Raw genomic sequence first — 8,693 nt, forward strand, 5'->3', positions numbered from 1 at the left:
GGTACAAAGAATATACAAAGAGAGGTAAGTATGTACAAAGTTAATAAAATCCAGATAATGGGGAAAAGAGGAACAGAACATCAGGAGTGGAGGAGAAGATATTAAATAAGGTCAAGAAATCACTCTAGAGGGAATCCTGGGAAAAATCCGCTACAGAGAAGAATGTAGCTGTGCAATGACTAGGTCTGAATATACCAGACAGAACAGCAAAAGTGTAAAGGCTGCAAGGTGGGCATAGATTTGGCATATTCAAGAAAATCCAGAAGCCTATTGTTGCGAAAACATTTAAATGGGGAAATAACTAGCAGGAGGTAACAGGTGATGGACAGGTCATATAGTGTCTTCTACGCCCTGGTGAGGAATTTGCCTTTAAGGCATAAAAGGAAGCCACTAAAGGATTTTATGAAGGAAATAAACATGTATCATACTCATTTTGTTTTGTTTGTTTTTATGAGTATTTTTCAAAAAGTAGCCGTGACTGCTGCATGAGAAAGGTCTATAGGTAATCACTAGCAGAACCAGGTAGACCAGAGAGAGCCAGCTGAGACAGAGCAACCTGGACTAAGATCTTAGCGGTGCTAAGTTGTTGGAGACATAACACATTCCGAAGGGAGAGCTGACAGCACTTGCTGATGGATTAGATTCAGAGAATCAGAGAAAGTTGTTGGCCTGAATCGTAGGGAGAATGGGGCTTGCCTGGAGGCTCAGCAGTAAGAATCTGCCTGTAACGCAGGAGACACAGGAGATGCAGGTTCAATCGCTGGATCAGGACGATCCCCTGGAAGAGGAAATGGCAATCCACACCAGTGTTCTTGCCTGGGGAATTCCATGGACACAGGAGCCTGGTGGGGCCACAAAGAGCTGGATGAAGAGCATGTGCACAGGGAGAGAGGATGAAGTTAATGTTTCTTGATTTGGAAACCATAGAGCAAAAAACAAGTTTAATAGGGAAAAAAAATGTTTTTATTAGATTGGTTTGATATGCCTATTGGACAGCCAAATGGAGATGTCAAGGAGGTGATTAAATTTCCAGCTCTAAATTCATGAGAGCACTTAAGGGCTAGAAATGTCATTCTGGGATCCATCACCACAGAAATGGGTTTAAAAGTCAGGCTATGGAGGGAAAGAGAAAATGCATATAAAGAACAATGGAACTGGAGACTGATCTGAAGCAGTCCAGCACTGAGAAGCCAGAAAAGCAAAATCAGAAAGAAATGGATAGCTGTCTAGGAATAAATTCAGGGAAGTAGTGTGTTTCTGAAGTCAAATGAAAGCAATTCTTTAAGGCTAGGTGGTCCCATGTCAAATGCTGTATAAAAATCAAGAAAGAGGAAGAGAGAGAATTGATCATTGGATTTGGTGTGATGAGTGTCTTTAGTGACCTTGACAAAAACAGTTTCAATACAGTTGTGGGAAGAAACCTTGATTAGAACAGGTTAATGGGTGTTGTGGGAAGAAACCTTGATTAGAACAGGTTAATGGGTGGAGATATTTTAAGGAAATGGTGGGAATAAGTAGGAACAAATCATCTGAAGATTTTTGATGTGAAGTAGGGAGAGAAATGAAGCAGGATGGGGTTTTAGGCTTGACTAGGAGTAGAGTGAGGATGTCTTATTTTTGTTTTGGGGATGGAAACTATAAAGGTTGTGTGTTGATGGAAAAAATAATTCAGAGGAGAGGAAAAATGTAGGCTGTTAATTTGGGGAGCAAATTCCTTTAAAAAGCAAGAGTGGGTGGTATCCTGCATGTAAGTGGAGAGAGTGGTAGAGGAAAGAACTGATTCCAAGAGCAGAGCCAAGGAATAAAAGCCGGGAGAAACCACTCCATTTGAGAACCTAACCTCTATCACATCATTCAACCTCACACTTGAAGAAAGTCATCAAAGAACTGTTTTTGTATGAACATACTTCCGGAGGAACCTTAGACCTTCAGCAATTTATTTCCCTAGACTAGCCCTGGGGAAACTGTGGAACTGGTAAAATTAATCTCTCTGCACCACTCACATCCTTAGCCTTTCACATCCTCTACTTTCCACAGCTGCTGCCTTCCTAAGGGTTGCTGACTCTCCAGCAGCTGTCCAGCCTTCCTTGAAGGTTTTTGAACTTAGCTTTCCAAAACCTGTTTCCTTCAAGACTGACTTACACTATTCCCCATTCCTGAACTCTCTGATAATCAGAGGTAATAACCACATAGCTAAAATCTACTATAATTCTTACTATATTTCAAGTATCTTACTGGGTGTTTTACATCTTTAAATGCATTCTTAGTGTTAATCTCTTACAAGATAGACCTTATCATGAAAGTGAAAGTGAAGTCGCTCAGTCATGTCAGACTCTTTGCGACCCCACGGACTATAGCCTACCAGTCCATGGGATTTTCCAGGCAAGAAAACCTCCTTTTACAAACGAGACAAACTCATGATATTCCTTTACATAGCTGTGTGTAGTTGAAGATCATTTATTCTAACTGCTGTTCATATCCCATCCTATGAATGTACCATAATTTATCTCTAAATTCTGCTGTTGATGAGCAATTGGTGGTTTCCTTCTTGAAATCAGTATAGGTAGTGTTGCTATGAACATGCTAGTACATACTTTTGATAAACAATCATATGCATTTGTTTTGGGTGTATACAGAGGAGTAGAATTTCTGAAATGCATATGTTTAGCCTAAGTAGTTCCCCTAAAATGCCCGTGTCAACATCTATGAAGTTATTAACTGCAGTGCTACTGCAGAAAAAAACAAACAAAACTAAACCAAATGTTACAGCATTGCCTACCTACCAGCAGTAACATCAGAAAACAACCACAAACTATCCCTACCTTTCTCCCACCTTCCAAATAGTGCGCAAGTTCTGCAACGTGGGAAACCTGGGTTCAGTCCCTGGGTCGGGAAGACCGTCTGGAGAAGGGAAAGGTTACCCACTCCCGTATTCTGGCCCGGAGAATTCCGTGCACTGTATAGTCCTGGGGTCGCAAAGAGTCGGACACGACTGAGCAACTTTCACTTTCACTTCTTCTACTGACACCTAGTATTCACAACCAGGAAAATACCTCACATGGGTCCCAGCCTCTGATCTACGGACAAGCAAACTAGAAGAGAATTCGAATGGAAACTGAGTGCCAATCCATCGTGCCCATCACAGAGAGTGAGGTGCTTGTGTTCCAACACGTGGACAGGTTCTGGGGAGTGATAAACATCAGTCTTGAGTTTAGAATAGAGGTGGTGTCTGGACTTAAACCCTGGGGCCATTGACTAGTGGGAGTATTAGGATTGATTGTCTCACCAAAGAAAAGTAGAAGATGGGGAGAGAATACCCAAAATGAGATTTTGGACAACATCAGCGTTTTCAAGGAGCCAGAGAAAATGATCCAGCAAAGGAGATTGAAGAGCATTCTGAGAAATAAGAAAGAGACCTAGGAAAGGAAAAACAGTATCCAAAAAAAAAGACAAAATTTTAAGAAGTTCAAATATGGAAGAAGAGCCCCTGGAATTTGCTAGCAGCCAAATAGAACATTATGTTTGGAAGACACTTTCTAAGTAATTATCTTCACCTCTTTACTATGGAGATGAGGAAACTGAAGTCCTGGAAGAGTTGAAGTTTGTGCTGTGGGTGAGAGCATGTCAGGTTGCAAGGATCTGAAAGAATTTGGATTATATTGACAAGCTGACCAACTCTTTCACCTCTATGAGCATCCATTTATTCAACAACATAAAAAAACAAACAGCAGTTTGGCGGGAGGTTACATAAGACAGTTACATGAGATGGTTCTTTTTGCACCTAACAGAAAGTTTTGCATTATGCCCTTAAGGGTTTGTTTTGTAATTTCTTCTTTGTAAGTTCCTTGAGGGCAGGGAACACTTCTGGTTTATTTCCCGTTACACCCCCAGCATTTAGCACACTGCTTAATTAATACATATAGGCACTCCATAACTATTTCTTCAATAAATGAAGGAAGTGTTGATATTGTAGCTGATTAACCAGAGTTGCAACTGATGTTTCCCTTACGCCAGCTACTTTTTTGCAGTTTTATATAACATTTGTTACTAGAGTCCCTGTGAACAGAGCAGCATGTTCTCCACCAGCCTAAAATAGTTGTAGCAAAGTGGAGCACCATCTTCTTATCTTCTAAGGCCATATGAGGGGCCCCATAAAAGTGGACTTTCATATATTAGTCGCCCCTCTGTTCTGACCACACTGTTACTTCTCCAGCATCTGTTTGCAATCACTTAGGCCACTATTCCCTGCCAGCCGGCAGCGGCTAACTGCACAAAAGGCTGCGGGGTGGTATGTGGTGTAAATTCCTCAACTCCTTGTGCTTTTCATTCAATGAAGCATAACTCAGCCCTTTAAAACAATGCAATTTCCTGATGCTCCATCAGAAATGGTGGGGGCTCTTCTGAACTGCTTAATCATTGCTGCCTCCTTGAAAACAAAGCGAAACAAGTGTTCAGTTCCAGATGGCTTGCATGTTGGAGAGTTTCATTTGTTTTCACTTTTCTTTTTGTTTTTGTGGCGAGCGAAGGCCAATGAGAGTGACTCAACCAACCACATCTAGTCTCAGGTCTGGACCTTGTGGGCCTGTCATGAGCCCTGTTCTCACCATAAAAGTAGCTGAAAGAGTATCTGAACAGGACGAATTCTGGCTCTGAAAGCCACAGACTCTCAGAATTAGCGACAATCCACGAGACTGTCTGGTGGAACCTCCTTTTCCCTGTAAAGACTGGAAACAAGCGAGATGCAGAACGTGCCCACGGTCTTGAGGCTGAGGCTGAACAAAATTTAGCGTCTCTTTGATCTAATGCCTCTTCCTTTCATTTAAAATGGTGTGGATTTTAAGATAAATATAATCCACATGCTTCTGATTGAGTTACATTCACTGCATCCAAAAATCATTTTGTTCGAGCCTGTCAGGACTCAAGCCACCCTCTGAGCGTCTTCATTTGAGATTTTTGGAAACGCGAAATGATATTTTTGCCATGGTAAAGGAAAATCCCTTTGAACTAGGGCTTTGCAGTATATGTGTGTGTGAGAGAGAGAGAGAGAAAGAGAGAGAGAGAGAAAGGGTACCAGCTAAGGAAAAAAGAACAGAAGGAAGAAGAACCAGCACCTAAATATTATATCTTTCTAAGTGAAGCTATGCATTCTTCCTCCCCCTGACCCCTGATAAAGTCTGCCATGAGATGCAGTGTTTCCCAGTTCAGTGTGAGGCCAGCAGGGCCCTAAGACCATTCCCAGACACATCTGATCAGGTTCGGGTAACTGGCCATTTGATCGCTGGGCTCTATTGATGTTGCCACAGCCCCCCTGCAGAATCCTCTCCCTTAAAGCCCAGGCTCCCACCTTCATTTCTTCCCTCTAAGTTCGCTTCATCATTGCAAACCCTGAGTGGGCTCCGAAGAGCCACAATTTCTTCTCTCTGTCCTTGTGGAACTTAGAAACATCCAGCGCGGCTGAACTGCGTCTGTTCTATTAGAAATAGAAATGGTGGGCAGCCCCTCCCTAGAATACACAGAGTATGAACAGAAGTTGACTGAATTTTATTAGAGACAGTGGAGGCAGTGCAGAGGGACTGATCACCAGGACAGGCAGGCACGTGAAGGGACTTATGTCAGGAGACACAGTGAATCAGCACGAAGGGGCATTATGGTGGCACCAACACCAAGCTAACTGCCCCTGTCCCACTGCTGAACTCCCCGACCCATATTGCCTGGTGTGAACATTGTTCACTCTCACCAAGTGAAAGTGAAAGTGTTAATCACTCAGTGGTGTCTGATTCTTTGTGACCCCCATGGACTGTAGCCTGTCAGGCTCCTCTGTCCATGGGATTCTCCAGGCAAGAATACTGGAGTGGGTTGCCATGCCCTTCTCCAGGGGACCTTCCCAACCCAGGGATCAAACCTCTGTCTCCCACACTGCAGGTAGATTCTTTACCATCCAAGCCACCAGGAAAGCCCACTATCACCAAGCTATCTAGCAAGGCCTGGATTGAGAGACCCACTTGCCAAGTAGTGTGTGACCTTAAGACAAAGCAATTGGATTTCTCCATTTCCATCCACACGCTCCACAGACACTACCATATTCGGGCTTCTTTTCCTCTTTAAAGTCCTCCTGATTTCACCTGGACACACAATTAAGTGTGGGGAGGAGAAGGAGAAGTGGATGATGTGGTGGGTGCCCAACTAGATTGGTACTTCTTTGGAGTTAGTTCTGTTCAGAGAGGGAACTGTGGTTCTTGGGAGGAAATGGAAGAACAAGGACTTTGGCCCAGGGAGAGAGCCCACAGGTAAGTGTGGCATCACCACAGCTTTATCTCCATGGAGATGAGATCATCAGTGGAGAGGTCAGTTCTAATGTGGCTTTAGCCTCCAGTTTCAAATGAGGGCATAAGAGAGGCCAAGTGCACAGTAAAGAGGAGAATTCCACAGGGACATCTGGGAAGGGTCCTTGATCTCCCAGTTCTTCACTTCTAGACTCCGTTCAGTCCCTAGTCAAGCAGTTTTCTCAGTCTGGGCACTACTGACATTTTGGGCCAAATAATTCTATGTTTGGGGGATGGTCCTGCATATTGCCGGATGTTTAGGAGCATCCCTGGCCTCTGTTCAATAGATACCAGTAGCAAAGCTCCTCAGTGTTGTGACAATCAAAAAGTTATCCAGATATTGCCAAATACACCCTGGGGGGTGGGGGTGGGGTAACACTGCCTGAAGAACTAGTGGCCTGAAAAGCTCATGTGTGTTTTATAGGGTCCACCAGTCATCTGCTGCTGCTGCTGCTGCTGCTGCTAAGTCACTTCAGTCATGTCTGACTCTGTGTGACCCCATAGACGGCAGCCCACCAGGCTCCCCTGTCCCTGGGATTCTCCAGGCAAGAATACTAGAGCGGGTTGCCATTTCCTTCTCCAATGCATGAAAGTGAAAAGTGAAAGTGAAGTCGCTCAGTCTGGACCAAAAGCTGCAGTCTGCACAGTCAGACCAAAACCAAATTGTCCTTACTCCTTCCTATCCTCCCATCATGCTAGAAGGTCACCCATAACCCAGGTACATTCCCGCCTGAGAGCCCACTCCACACTCTCCCTCCAAAGAAGGGAACAAACTGAGACAGGGAGAAGGGAACAAGAGAGGAAGCGAAGTAAAGTAAGAGAGTCTGGGGTAGGGAGAAAGCACGTACTTCTTTTCTCTTTCTCTCTCTTAAATAAAGCTCCTGGGCTTTCTCAAGTCAACCTCCATCTGAATCTGGTTTTCATTTGCACGCCCCCACAACCGTGAACCGAGCTTCTTCTCATAGATAATTTGACTTGATTACTTTCTGAAAGGGCAACAGAGCCGGAGTAGCCCAGCGCTCATTTACTTGTCACTCCCAGCACTGCCTTAATTGGGGTTGAACTGCACCTCCCCCTCCAGGAATGACCCTGAGACAGGATCAAAATTCCCCAGGGATGAGCTGCTAAGGAGCTGGACAGTCCTCTCTGCCCAGTTAGGCAGGCAGGGCCTTGGACAAAATGTTAACACCATTTGACAAAAAAAGTTTCACAAAAGGCTGAATATAAGATAAAACTTGGCTTCCCAGGTGGCACAGTGGTAAAGAATCTGCCTGCCAATGCAGGAGACGCAGGAGACAAGGGTTTGATACCTGAGTTGCAAAGATCCAACCTACTCTGATTATCTTGCCTGGGAAATCCGATGGACAGAGAAGCCTAGCAGGCTACAGTTCATGGGGTCACAAAGACTCAGACGTAACTGAGTGACTGAGCACGCAAGATAAAACTCTGGGATGGTTAAATATCAAATTATTGGTTTTGTGAGCATGGGGACGTGTGTCATACTCTTATTTCACACAGTTCAACCCGTAATATACTGCTCCTTCCTTCTTTGAGACTGAGAATGGATTCTACCATCTCTTCGCTTCATACCTAGGAGGTTACTCCATTCAAGATTCACAATAAATGCTTAATAGTTACTGCCTGATTAGGGCTTCAACATCTTTTAGCTTTAAAAAGATTTTGATGGATCAAGTTGCTAAATTTGGGCATTAGTGTGACAAGGAGTAGAAAAGAGTAGCCAAGAGCTTGGGATTAGGGATCAGACATGTTTTGATTTGAGAATCAGTTTAAACCCTGTGTCTTTAGGTGAGTGATTTGGTCCCTAGGCTTTGATTTCTTCATCTATAAAGTTCAAACAATGATATTGATCTCCTAGAGTTTGTGGAAATAGTTTTTTACGCAAATCTTCGCACATGGTAAGACACCAGCTGCCATTCCATAATTATAAATATTAATAGTTATATATGAAATAAGAAGACTAATGCAAACATATCAGTTCAGTTCAGTTCAGTCACTCAGTCGTGTCCGACTCTTTGCGACCCCATGAACTGCAGCACGCAAGGCCTTCCTGTCCATCACCAACTCCCGGAGTTCACCCAGACCCACGTCCATCGAGTCAGTGATGCCATCCAGCCATCTCATCCTCTGTCATCCCCTTCTCCTCCTGCCCCCAATCCCTCCCAGCATCAGAGTCTTTTCCAATGAGTCAACTCTTCGCAAACATATAATGGAAGCTAAAACTCTCTCTCCCAAAAATCCCAAAAGAGACTAACAAAGAATAAGAACTACATTCTTGTTCCACAAAGCTGTGTATGTGTGATTTGTGAAAGTTTTTGTGCCTTTGCATCTATCTTAAGTGTATGTGTGTGT

Source organism: Bison bison, unplaced genomic scaffold (assembly GCF_000754665.1).
Source record: "Bison bison bison isolate TAMUID 2011002044 unplaced genomic scaffold, Bison_UMD1.0 scf7180017864205, whole genome shotgun sequence".
Classification (NCBI taxonomy): domain Eukaryota; kingdom Metazoa; phylum Chordata; class Mammalia; order Artiodactyla; family Bovidae; genus Bison; species Bison bison.